This window comes from Ptychodera flava (assembly GCF_041260155.1).
Source record: "Ptychodera flava strain L36383 chromosome 23 unlocalized genomic scaffold, AS_Pfla_20210202 Scaffold_24__1_contigs__length_23054250_pilon, whole genome shotgun sequence".
Lineage (NCBI taxonomy): Eukaryota > Metazoa > Hemichordata > Enteropneusta > Ptychoderidae > Ptychodera > Ptychodera flava.
The window spans coordinates 2,492,906-2,507,811 of NW_027248278.1; the positions used below are offsets into that span (position 1 = coordinate 2,492,906).

Genomic DNA, 14,906 nt, shown 5'->3' on the forward strand with positions numbered 1-14,906 from the left:
TTGACCAGGGAATGTCTGAGATATCTGCGTGAAGGGACGGACGGACGGACTGACATGACCAAACCTATAACTCCCCCAGGACTTCGTCCGTGGGCACTAAAAACAACGCAACAGTTATTACAGCTACACCGGTGGTAGGTTCATATCCAGAGCCCCGTACGGTCTGCCGCCGTCGCTTGAAAACAATCTCATAAACCTGGCCATATTGGCAACTGTGTATGAGCAGCTGGATACTTGACTTCCCGGAGAAGGCGAGCTGTCACGTTCAAGCTCAGGATTATTTGTCGATCAAATTTCAGTAAATTTACCTTACCTAGATGAAATTTTGTCTATATGCTGAAATTTCGCCGAAGTTTGACAAAATTGCATCGATTTTTCAGGTTCATATCCGACATTTTTGAGTTTTGAGTGCAGACAGAAATAAGTTTTGAGGCAACATGGCTGCGACCCCGTGTTGACCCCTAGCCCTGCGTACGATGCTATGTGCTACAGCTAACACACAGCATTGTACGCAGGGCTAGCGAGAGAGTTGCCGACATCGACGGTTATTTACGAGAAGTGAATAAAAGACTGTCATTTTTGGAAGCGATCGAGTAGCTGAGGTAGGCTGGGATACGACTTGGGCCCAAGAACGCTGAATTTCGGCAGTAATTTGGCTTTTTACGTCAAGTCCCAAAATGGATTTGAAGTCACCGACCCTACGTACGCGTACGGGTCTTTGCAGGGCTGTGGTGAGCGGGGCGATTAGCTGTAGCGGAACACACAGCATCGTACGCAGAGCTAGTTGACCCCAAGTGAAAATGTGTTCGCGATCAAATCTTCCTATATTTTTTTCAGAATTTTCGACAAAATCATTGCTTCTTACATCTTTTGTAAAATATAAAATATTAAAATAAAAATGCGATGTGCCATGTCTCCAGATTTCTAAAATATCGTTCGTGACCGTTCGACGGAATACTCATTTCGCAAACTTGTGACGCAGTTGAAATTCAATACTGACCGCCAAATAATCTTAATGAGACGAGATCATTCTAGACATCCTCCAAATTATCCAACCATTCGCGTTAGAGTTCAGCTCGCTTAGAGGATCATAACATTCTTCGGCCTTCGTTTAGATCGACCCTAATCTCTCCCATTTAGGAAATAAATACACAAGCTACCTTGACAAAACTTCGTGCACCATCCAGGACCAAACACACTACAAATCTGTCTTGACGTCATCATCTCCTTACATGGTAATCGGCATACCGTATGTTTTAGCAAAGGAGACACAGAATACGTCGGAGTATTCAGTTTCAAAACGTATTACATTGTGTGATGTTGTCAAAAAAAGGTAATGTTACTGCAGTGGTATAAATTACAAAACGCAAAAGTTCAAATCAGTTTATTTTGGACTGCCTTTACCCAACATTTCATATTGTTTCTTATGCCAGATTTGACCACGTGCTTACTGGCGACCCCTTTACATGCAAATTTTGTGTCAAATGGTGTGTTCTCCTGGAAAAACAAACGTACGATTTCTATATGAAGGAGGCGAAATTTGCCCTCATAACTCAAAACCACCCCTTTATGGGGTGTACCTAGCTATTGTGAACGAGCTTCTCGAATCTGCAGCTCTATTTCGAAATAATGGTCTGGTTTTCTCAGCTCAAGGATAAGTGTTCTCCATCGCTGTGGGCATTACTATTCTCAACTGGGGGTACAGTTTCCAGTCGTAATGTTTTTCATTGTGTCCGGGATATAAAACCTTTCCTTTTCACAATTTTACTTCGATTAACACTAGTCCACATCTTGTCAGCGATTAAACATGTTTCAAGTTTAAATGTTAAATTCTGGTCTCGAGCCCTCTTGTTCAACCAAACTGAAATTACCCTCCCACTTTGGCTCGTCCAGTGGGTGTAGCAAGGGTCGTGCCATCGCCTAGGAAACGGAGGGTGAATTAATTGTTGCATTTCGATGCACATTTTGATTATATTCAGAAGATTTTGTGCAAAAAACTCAGATAGAGAAGCATTAATATTCACATCTCACTTATTCAAGACTGCTGAGAGCAGCACTTCCATTCAGTTAACATCATTACGCCATTTATTATGCCAAGAAAGATGAAGCCAAGACATTTTGCCCTCCCTGGTCTCAGCCAGGAATGGTTATGCCTTACAGAGTTTTTTCCCACGGAATGAAAACAAATGTACTTGGGCTGAGGCCCAAGTACAATAATAAATATTGCTGCAAAGCAGCAATGACCAGGTTTCGAGACATTTTGGTCATTAGAGGCAATAGAGAAATATATATGCAATAAGAGGAGGGCTATGGTAGTATTTGTGAAATCAAAGTCAAAGGTCATCGAGGTGATTTGCCATTTTGTTAAAAGAATCGAATGTCACAGTTATCCCAATCTACCAAAAATCAGACCTCAAGCTCCATTGGCTTGCAAAAAGTTGGATATGTGCATAATTTATAAATACAGGATATGTCGTCATAAGGTCTCCCATCATACCAAATATGAAGGGTGTAGCCCTTTTGGTTACTGGGTTATAGACATATATGTATATTTGAGATCCAAGGTCATCAAGGTTACGTGATATTTTGTCAAAACAATTATATTCCATGGTTATCCCTATACACCAAAAATCAGACCTAAAGCTCCATTGGCTTGCGCTGGAATTAGATATGTGCATAGTTAATGAGGTAAAGGATATGTCGTCATAAGGTCACCCATCATACCAAATATGAAGGGTGTAGCACTTGTGGTTACTGAGTTGTGGACATATATGTATATTTGAGGTCAAAGGTCGTCGATGTCACGTGACATTTTGTAAAAAACATTGTATCCAATTGTTAACCCTATGTATAAAAATCAGACGTCAAGCTCTTTCGGCTTTCTCAGAATTAGATATGTGCATAATTATTGAGGTACAGGATGTGTCGTCATAAGGTCTCCCATCATACCAAATATGAAAGGTGTAGTACTTGTGTTACTGAGTTATGAACAACTATGTATATTTGAGGTCAAAGGTCATTGAGGTCACATGACATTTTTTAAAGGAAATTGTATCCTATAGTTATACCTATATACCAAAAATCAGACCTCTAGCTTTATTGGCTTGCTCAGAATTAGATATGTGCATAATTAATGAGGTACAGGATTTGCCGTCATAAGTCGTCTCACCATACCAACGGGAGTGGCACCTATGGTAACTAAGTTACGAATATAAATGTATATTTGGGGTCAGAGGTCATCCAGGTCATGTGATATTTTTTTAAAGAAATTGTATCTCATAGTTATCCCTATGTACCAAATCAGACCTCCAGCCTTATTTTTATGCCCAAAACGAGTTATATGCATAATTAATAAGGTATAGAAGTGGCTGGTCATGTGACATTTTGTTGAAAAACTTTGCTCCCATAGTTCGCGGTATGTACCAAAAATCAGACCTATAGCTTCAGTGGGAAACCCAGAATTAGATATGTGCATAATAAATGAGTTGCAGGAATATGCCAAGGTCAAAGTTCAAGGGGTATCCCGAAAACTGTGGAGTGCAATTGGTCCCTACTTGTCATTGTCGAATAGACGCTGGCATTCTCGGACTTTAACATAGGCCAGAATAAGCCATTGCCATAGCTTAGCTGCATAGGTATAGGGGAGGTCAAAGGTCAATGAAAAATCAGAAAAATAATACTTTAAAATCTTCTTCTCAAAATTTGCAGTGCCTATGACTTTGATGTTTGGCATGAAGGAGCCTAGCCTATGGTCTACAAAAGTTGTTGAAAACATTTCAATTGTTTAATTTTATGCACATGAACGTTTATTTGAAAGTTTATTTTCAATATGGCTGCAAGGTCACCTGACCAACTGTTATGGTAAAGAATCAAAAATTACTTGTGAGGAGTTTTACCTATGTGCCAAATTTGAAGTCTCTAGGTACAACAGTGTTCGCATGGCAGTTGCATGTAGAGGACGGAAGAAGAAAAAGAATAATAAATATAGTTGCAAAGCAGCGATGAAGGGTTTCGAGAAAATGAGGAAATGGTTACATAGATATAACATTATAAAGAATGATATATTAACCCGTATTGTAAAGCAAATAATTAGGTGCATAATTGATAAGGTTCAGATTATGGCATCATTGTCTCTATCCCACCAAGTATAAACATATATCTGTTTTGGTTACTGATTTATTAGTAAAAACTTATTTTGAGGTCAAAGGTCATCTAGGTCAAGAGACATTTTGTCAAAAAATTGTATCCAATAGTTAGCATATATAAAAATATCAGACCTCTAGCTCTTTTTGCTTACCCAGAATTAGATTGTGCATAATTAATGAGGAACAGTTTGTGGCATCATGAGGTCTCCCACCATACCGATTATGGAGGGTGTAGCCTTGTGGTTACAGAAATGTGGAAAAAAAATGTATATTTGAGGTCAAAGGTCATAACATTTTGTCAAGAAAATTGCATTGCTTTGTTCTCCCTATGTACCAAAAATCAGACCTCTAGCTCTATTAGCTGGCTCAGAATTAGATATGCGCATAATTAATGAGGTACACGATGTGGTGTCATAAGGTCTCCCATCATACCAAATATGAAGGGTTTAGCACTTGTAGTTTCTTAGTTATGGACATATACGTATTTTCAAGGTCAAAGGTCATCAATGTCACATGACAGTTTGTCAAAAAAATTGTTGTGCTAAGTTATCGCAATATACCAAAAATCAGACCTCTAGCTCTACTGGCTGGCTCAGAAGTAGATATGCACATAATTGATGAGGTACATGATGTGGTGTCATAAGGTCTCCCATCATACCAAAGCTGAAGGGTGTAGCACTTGTGGTTACTTAGTTATGGACATATACGTATATTCAAGGTCATCAAGGTCACATGACATTTTGTTAAAAAGTGTATTGCTAGTTTATGCCTTATTAGCAAAAATTAGACCTCTAGCTCTGTTGGCTGGCTCAGAATTAGATATGCGCATAATTAATGAGGTACAGGATGTGGTGTCATAAGGTCTCCCATCATACCAAATATGAAGGGTGTAGCACTTGTGGTTACTTAGTTATGGACATATACGTATATTCAAGGTCAAGGTCATCGAGGTTACATGACATTTTGTCAAAAAATTATATTGCTAAGTTGTCCCTATATACCAAAAATCAGACCTCTAGCTCTATTAGCTGGCTCAGAGTTATATATGCACATAATTAATGAAGTACACGATGTGGGTGTCATAAGGTCTCCCATCATACCAAATATGAAGGTGTAGCACTTGTGGTTACTTAGTTATGAACATATGTGTATATTCAAGGTCAAAGGTCATCGAAGTCGCATGACATTTTGTCAAATAATTGAATTGCTAAGTTATGCCTTTATAGCAAAAATCAGACCTCTAGCTCTATTGGCTGGCTCAGAATTAGATACGCGCATAGTTAATGACGTAAAGGATATGTCGTCATAAGGTCACCCATCTTACCAAATATGAAGGGTGTAGCACTTGTGGTTACGGAGTTGTGGACATATATGTATATTTGAGGTCAAAGGTCTTCGATGTCACGTGACATTTTGTAAAGAAAACATTGTATCCAATTGTTAACCCTATGTATAGAAAATCAGACGTGTAGCTCTATCGGCTACCTTAGAATTAGATATGTGCATAATTATTGAGGTACAGGATGTTTCGTCATAAGGTCTCCCATCATACCAAATATGAAAGGTGTAGTACTTGTGGTTACTGAGTTATGAACAAATATGTATATTTGAGGTCAAAGGTCATTGAGGACATATGACATTTTTAAAAGAAATTGTATCCTATAGTTATACCTATATACCAAAAATCAGACCTCTAGCTTTATTGGCTAGCTCAGAATTAAATATGTGCATAATTAATGAGGTACAGGATATGCCGTCATAAGTCGTCCCACCATACCAACGGGAGTGACACCTATGGTAACTAAGCTACGGATATAAATGTATATTTGGGGTCAGAGGTCATCCAGGTCATGTGATATTTTTTTAAAGAAATTGTATCTCATAGTTATCCCTATGGACCAAAGTCAGACCTCCAGCCTTATTTTTTATGCCCAAAACGAGATATATGCATAAATTATGAGGTATAGGAAGTGGCTGATCATGTTAAATTTTGTCAAACAAATTTTGCTCCCAGTTAACTCTATGTACCAAAAATCAGACCTCCAGCTTTATCGGGAAGCCCAGAATTAAATATGTGCATAAAAAATGAGTTGCAGGAAAATGCCAAGTGAAAGTTTTACCCGCAAAAGGATTGACAATGTGCTGTACTTAAGGTCCGCGAAATTGACTGACTCTATGGGGGTAGCGTGTGAAAAGTGCCCAATAAACAGCTGACACTCTTCCCTACCTAGAGTACGACAATTTCAATGGTCATATACAGGCAGAAGCCGTCAAGTAGGCCGCTGCAGTACTACCAATCGCACGTTAGAAAAGTAACTAAAGACAAAAATGTACAAATGTTGTTCTGCGTCAACATTTACCGCAGATGGAACAATCTATACCTGGCAAACATGAATTGAGATTGATTTTATTTCCAAACGACATTTACATTTCAATGAGTCAGCATAAATATAATGGGATAAATGCGTAGTGATGTGTTGGACTGGCACGGTTCTACGGGATTTTCATATTCTCCCCGAGCCATTTACGGCCGAGCAGATAGAAGCTTAATAACTTCTCATACTGCTCCTGAGTGGTCTAACAAAGTCATGTCAGAACGGATGTAGGCCTATGTTTTCGAGTATCAGGAATTAAGGGACAATATGCTTGGTAAGGTTTGGCAATGCTGACCACTAAAAGTGGCGAGGACTAGAAAGTCGGACGGCGGAATCGGTGACAGGTGTATCCGATAAAGAAAAAACAATTTTCCGTACAGATGAGCGTAAAACACTGACAATCTTCGGTACCCAAAGTACGGTTATTTGAATGTCAGATAGTGGCGATTGGACGACAGGTGCACTAATTGAAGGGCCACAAATTACAGGTTCTTAAAGTGTGACGATTGTAACTGCTCTGAATCTGCTGCCGGCGACAGGTATGCCCTGAAAGAGATTGAAAATTTCCCGTATTAGAAGCGCCTTGATTGGAATCGCTGTCAACGCGCAGCAGACCACAAGTGTGCCCGGAAAGGGTGGTCATTTTCCATACCAAAGAATGTAGATTTGAATGACCGTCAGCGGGCTGTTATTAAACGTTTTACCCGCAAAAAGGATTGACAATCAGCCGCACCTAAGGTTCGTGAAATTGACTGACTCTAAGGGGGGAGCTTGTGACTAGTGCCAAAAAAACAGCTGAATATCTTCCCTACCTAAATTTCAATGGTCATATACAGGCAGAAGCCGTCAGGTATGCCGCTGCAGTACTACCAATCTCCCGTTGAGAAAGTAAAATAAGACAAAAATGTACAAATTTTGTTTCCAAAAGTCATGTGAAATGCGAACGAAGTTAAATGTCGGACAAGAAAAACAACATTAGCAATAATAATAATAATAATAATAATATAAAATATTGCTGCAAAGCAGCAATGACCAGGTTTCGAGACATTTTGGTCATTAGAGGCAATAGAGAAATATATATGCAATAAGAGGAGGGCTATGGTAGTATTTGTGAAATCAAAGTCAAAGGTCATCGAGGTGATTTGCCATTTTGTTAAAAGAATCGAATGTCACAGTTATCCCTATTTACCAAAAATCAGACCTCAAGCTCCATTGGCTTGCAAAAAAGTTGGATATGTGCATAATTAATAAAGTACAGGATATGTCGTCATAAGGTCTCCCATCATACCAAATATGAAGGGTGTAGCGGTAATGGTCTCATGTTAACATCACGAAATCTGTGCGAGTCTCCCGATAAAATAACGCACACATCACGTGTCATCCTAGCGCCCCCTCCCGGTCGTTATTGCACAATATACGTACTTTGCAATCGCCCTCCCAGGTTTATCAACTTGCGCATCTATCTCCGTGTGCTGGCGCATGTACAGGGGTTGACGTCCTCGTGCCGTACCTGACGTTCGCTGGCGACCATGTATCGTTTCGTCCACTGTATGTCATCGTATTACCGCATGTACTTTACAATGCACATCATCGATCCTTATACGTAATTCATGCAGGGCATTTTACAGACATGTGCCTAACATTGATGTTAATCGTCTGATGTATGCGTGCCTCCCGATCACCCCACACACTACGTTACTATGAAACATCAACGACATGTACATGGTAAGCATAGGCGTGTGTCACTTTCAAGGCTATCAGAGTGGATACTCAAGGACACTGTTCGTGGACGTGTATTGGTGTAGTCAAATACATCGGCAATACAGACACATTTACTTTGTCTGTGTAGTCAGACAGTGTATCGAATGGTCACACAGGTATTAATGTTGTGAATTTGACATCAATGACAAACACATCAGAACACTGCCCGTGTACTCAGGTAATTACAAACACATGAATACAGTGTCTCATATGGTCACTTATGTATTAGTGTGGTCAAGTTCATTTTCGATACAAATACATTAATACACTGTCTTTGTGGTCAGTGTCTGCAATGGTCACCCATGTATTAGTGTGGTCAGGTAGACAACAAGTACAGATACATACGTACACTGTCTGTGTAGTCAGACAGTGTCTCCAATGGTCACACAGGTATTAGTGTGGTCAGGTAGACATCACATACAGATACATATGTACACTGTCTGTGTGGTCAGTGTCTCCAATGGTCACAAATGTATTAGTGTGGTCAAGTTCATCTCCAATACAAATGCATTAGTACATTGTGTGTGTGGTCAGACAGTGTCTCTAATGGTCACCCATGTATTGGTATGGTCAGGTAGACATCAAAAACAGATACATAAGTACACTGTCTGTGTGGTCAGACAGTGTCTCCAATGGTCACACATGTATTAGTGTGGTCAAGTTTATTTCCAATACAAATACATTAGTACACTGTCTGTGTGGTCAGTGTCTCCAATGGTCACCCATGTATTGGTGTGGTCAGGTAGACATCAAGTACAGATACATAAGTACACTGTCTGTGTGGTCAGACAGTGTCTCCAATGGTCACCCATGTATTGGTATGGTCAGGTAGACATCAAAAACAGATACATAAGTACACTGTCTGTGTGGTCAGTGTCTGCAATGGTCACCCATGTATAAGTGTAGTCAGGTAGACATCACATACAGATTATGTACACTGTCTGTGTGGTCAGTGTCTCCAATGGTCACACATGTATTAGTGTGGTCAAGTTCATCTCCAATACAAATGCATTAGTACACTGTCTGTGTGGTCAGACAGTGTCTCCAATGGTCACCCATGTATTGGTATGGTCAGGTAGACATCTAAAGCAGATACATTAGTACACTGTCTGTGTGGTCAGACAGTGTCTCCAATGGTCACACATGTATTAGTGTGGTCAAGTTCATTTCTAATACAAATACATTAGTACACTGTCTGTGTGGTCAGACAGTGTCTGCAATGGTCACCCATGTATTAGGGTGGCCAGGTAGACATCAAGTACAGATACATATGTACACTGTCTGTGTGGTCAGTGTCTCCAATGGTCACCCATGTATTGGTGTGGTCAGGTACACATCAAGTACAGATACATAAGTACACTGTCTGTGTGGTCAGACAGTGTCTCCAATGGTCACACATGTATTAGTGTGGTCAAGTTTATTTCCAATACAAATACATTAGTACACTGTCTGTGTGGTCAGTGTCTCCAATGGTCACCCATGTATTGGTGTGGTCAGGTAGACATCAAGTACAGATACATAAGTACACTGTCTGTGTGGTCAGTGTCTGCAATGGTCACCCATGTATTAGTGTAGTCAGGTAGACATCACATACAGATTATGTACACTGTCTGTGTGGTCAGTGTCTCCAATGGTCACACATGTATTAGTGTGGTCAAGTTCATTTCTAATACAAATACATTAGTACACTGTCTGTGTCGTCAGACAGTGTCTCCAATGGTCACACATGTATTAGTGTGGTCAAGTTTATTTCCAATACAAATACATTAGTACACTGTCTGTGTGGTCAGTGTCTCCAATGGTCACCCATGTATTGGTGTGGTCAGGTAGACATCAAGTACAGATACATAAGTACACTGTCTGTGTGGTCAGACAGTGTCTCCAATGGTCACCCATGTATTGGTATGGTCAGGTAGACATCAAAAACAGATACATAAGTACACTGTCTGTGTGGTCAGTGTCTGCAATGGTCACCCATGTATTAGTGTGGTCAGGTAGACATCAAGTACAGATACATAAGTACACTGTCTGTGTGGTCAGACAGTGTCTCCAATGGTCACACATGTATTAGTGTGGTCAAGTTTATTTCCAATACAAATACATTAGTACACTGTCTGTCTGGTCAGTGTCTCCAATGGTCACCCATGTATTGGTGTGGTCAGGTAGATATCAAGTACAGATACATAAGTACACTGTCTGTGTGGTCAGACAGTGTCTCCAATGGTCACCCATGTATTGGTATGGTCAGGTAGACATCAAAAACAGATACATAAGTACACTGTCTGTGTGGTCAGTGTCTGCAATGGTCACCCATGTATTAGTGTGGTCAGGTAGACATCACATACAGATTATGTACACTGTCTGTGTGGTCAGTGTCTCCAATGGTCACACATGTATTAGTGTGGTCAAGTTCATTTCTAATACAAATACATTAGTACACTGTCTGTGTGGTCAGACAGTGTCTCCAATGGTCACACATGTATTAGTGTGGTCAAGTTCATTTCTAATACAAATACATTAGTACACTGTCTGTGTGGTCAGACAGTGTCTCCAATGGTCACATATGTATTAGTGTGGTCAAGTTTATTTCCAATACAAATACATTAGTACACTGTCTGTGTGGTCATTGTCTCCAATGGTCACCCATGTATTGGTGTGGTCAGGTAGACATCAAGTACAGATACATAAGTACACTGTCTGTGTGGTCAGACAGTGTCTCCAATGGTCACCCATGTATTGGTGTGGTCAGGTAGACATCAAAAGCAGATACATTAGTACACTGTCTGTGTGGTCAGTGTCTCCAATGGTCACCCATGTATTGGTATTGTCAGGTAGACATCAAGTACAGATACATAAGTACACTGTCTGTGTGGTCAGACAGTGTCTCCAATGGTCACACATGTATTAGTGTGGTCAAGTTTATTTCCAATACAAATACATTAGTACACTGTCTGTGTGGTCAGTGTCTCCAATGGTCACCCATGTATTTGTGTGGTCAGGTAGACATCAAGTACAGATACATAAGTACACTGTCTGTGTGGTCAGTGTCTGCAATGGTCACCCATGTATTAGTGTAGTCAGGTAGACATCACATACAGATTATGTACACTGTCTGTGTGGTCAGTGTCTCCAATGGTCACACATGTATTAGTGTGGTCAAGTTCATTTCTAATACAAATACATTAGTACACTGTCTGTGTCGTCAGACAGTGTCTCCAATGGTCACACATGTATTAGTGCGGTCAAGTTTATTTCCAATACAAATACATTAGTACACTGTGTGTGTGGTCAGTGTCTCCAATGGTCACCCATGTATTGGTGTGGTCAGGTAGACATCAAGTACAGATACATAAGTACACTGTCTGTGTGGTCAGTGTCTCCAATGGTCACCCATGTATTAGTGTGGTCAAGTTTATCTCCAATACAAATACATCAGTACACAGTCTGTGTAGTCAGAGAGCGTCTCCAATGGTCACACATGTAATGATGCTGTCAATTAGACATCTTATACAGATACATCAGTACACTGCATGTGTAGTCAGTTTCCCCCATGGTCACACATGTGTACAGGTAGTTGCCATTACCGTAGATGGTAATGGTCTCATGCTAACGGTCATGAATTGGGTAAAACACACCGCCGCTAAAGTACATGTGAATTCTCGTACATCTATGAATGCTCGTACGAGGTGTTGCAAGGTGCATGCCTCGTACTTTCGTGATTGCTCCTACGAGGTTAGGGTCACGAATGCTATAAACACACGCCGCCAAGCTAGATGTGAACTCTCGTAGCACTATGAATGCTTGTACGAGATTTAACGATGTGCATGTACAGTGTGCTTTAAAACACCTTCCGCCTGGATAGGAATAAACTCTAATACCCTTGGTTATGCTCACACGATTGTCTGCAGAATGCATGTACATTGGTGACCATTGGAGACTGTCTCTGACTACACAGACTGTGTACTGATGTATGGGTACAGCAGATGTACTTGACCACATCAATACATTGGTGACCATTGGAGACACTGACCACTCAGACATTGTACATAGTCTGTATTTGATGTCTATCTGACCACATCAATACATGGGTGACCATTGGAGACACTGTCTGACCACACAGACAGTGTACTAATGTATTTGTACTAGAGATTAATTTGACCACACTAATACATGTGTGACCATTGGAGACACTGACCAAACTGACAGTGTACTAATGTATCGGTATTGGAGAAGAACTTGACCATATATGTATCTGTACTTGATGTCTACCTGGCCACACTAATACATGGGTGACCAATGGAGACACTGTCTTACCACACAGACAGTGCACTTATGTTTTAGTATTGGAGATGTACTTGACCACACTAAAACATGTGTGACCATTGGAGACACTGACCACACAGACAGTGTACAAATGCATTTGTATTGGAGATTTACTTGACCACACTAATACATATGTGACCATAGGAGACACTGACCACACAGACAGTGTACATATGTATCTGTCTGTGATGTCTACCTGACCACACTAATACATGGGTGACCATTGGAGACACTGACCACACAGACAGTGTACTTAGGGACTGGTCAGTTTCTTCGGCCTGGGGGGGGGGGCCGGTGGATTATTTTTTGCCGACGTCAAAAAGTGGCTGACCCCCCCTATTCCAAATTTCTAAAACAGGGTGACCCCCCCCCCGGGCACGACAAAGGTAAAACAAAAGATGGACATAAATTATATATATATATATATATATATATATATATATATATATATATATATATATATATATATATATATATATATATATATATATATATATATATATTATATATACATATATTTATATTTTAAATAGTCATTCTATGTTTTAGTGAAATTGTTGACATGTCAGTTGTAAGATAGGAATTTCAAAGTGTCAATCTTAAAGTTTAAATACAGTACATTTTGAATGAGCTGTATTTTGAATGAGCTGTGAATGTATTTCACACTTTCTCTGCTTAACCAGATGTCCTGAACTGTTGTACAGAAATGGATGTCAATCATTAATATCAAAGAGGAAAAAGCAGTGAATCAAAAACTTTGATGGGTGTTAAGACTTGCCAACCATCCAATTAAATCTACTGAGGAGCCATAGAGAGGTTTTTTAGCCAAATCTGATGTGTACAGTGTCTGAGAGGACCTTTTCTTGTGTAACATTGAAACCATAAAAGCACAGCTAATAATGACAAAAACTGCCTTTTTTAACTGTTATTTTGTTCATAAAAAAGCATCTTTCTACAGAAAACCTATGAAAAAAAGGAAAATAATTGCATCAATGAGAAGGAAAGATATCTTGTCATTTTTCTATCTCTAAAATAAGTCACTGTATCAAATATATATTGTGAAATATTTGTGCATGTTGCTTTCTCATACTGAATTCTCACAGAGAGAACAGAAAAGCATCAGGAATTTGTCATCCTTTTCATATGAAATGCAGATTTCATAATGGAACACTTTCACTTAGCAAACATCAAGATATCTCTGAAAGTATGGCGCCCGAAGGGCGCGCCAAAAATATGAAACATCCTGATATCTCTGATATATATGCCTTGTATATTAAAGTCATGCACCTGAAGGGCATGCTGAAAGATGTATGATATATTAAAGTAATGAGCTTGAAGAGCACGCTGAAAAATATTGAACATACAGATATCTCTGATGTATGTATGCTTGATATGTTAAAGTTGGGCGTGCTGAAAAATATGACTGATTATTAAAGTTACGCGCCCGAAGGGCGCGCCGAAAAATACAACTGAATGATGAATTTTGTGGCTGACACTAGCATTTTAGGCAATGATAAGCCTGTGTCAAAATTCAAAAACACACTGACCCCCCTATTGGGCATTCCAAAACATGGTGACCCCCCCCCTATCACCAAAGTCAAAACAGGGTGACCCCCCATGAATCCACCGGCCCCCCCCAGGCTGAAGAAACTGACCAGTCCCTTATGTATCTGTACTTGATGTCTACCTGACCATACCAATACATGGGTGACCATTGGAGACACTGTCTGACCACACAGACAGTGTACTTATGCATTTCTATTGGAGATGAACTTGACCACACTAATACATGTGTGACCATTGGAGACACTGTCTGACCACACAGACAGTGTACTTATGTATCTGTACTTGATGTCTACCTGACCACACCAATACATGGGTGACCATTGGAGTCACTGACATCACAGACAGTGTACTAATGTATTTGTATTGGAAATGAACTTGACCACACTAATACATGTGTGACCATTGGAGACACTGACCACACAGACAGTGTACTTATGTATCTGTTTTTGATGTCTACCTGACCATACCAATACATGGGTGACCATTGGAGACACTGTCTGACCACACAGACAGTGTACTTATGTATCTGTACTTGATGTCTACCTGACCACACCAATACATGGGTGACCATTGGAGACACTGACCACACAGACAGTGTACTAATGTATTTGTATTGGAAATAAACTTGACCACACTAATACATGTGTGACCATTGGAGACACTGTCTGACCACACAGACAGTGTACTAATGTATTTGTATTAGAAATGAACTTGACCACACTAATACATGTGTGAC

At 39.9% G+C, this 14,906-nt stretch overlaps 1 protein-coding gene across 1 annotated transcript in view; it reads left to right on the top strand.

Annotated features, from left to right (window-relative positions):
* The first annotated feature begins 471 nt into the window (after positions 1–471).
* The window catches only part of LOC139124777 (putative hydroxypyruvate isomerase), a 315,395-nt gene continuing 300,960 nt past the window's right edge, over positions 472–14,906 (top strand). The window contains exon 1 of the mRNA XM_070690890.1: positions 472–602. The gene's annotated coding sequence lies outside the window, so the exon portion shown is untranslated. The remainder of the gene's footprint in view (positions 603–14,906) is intronic.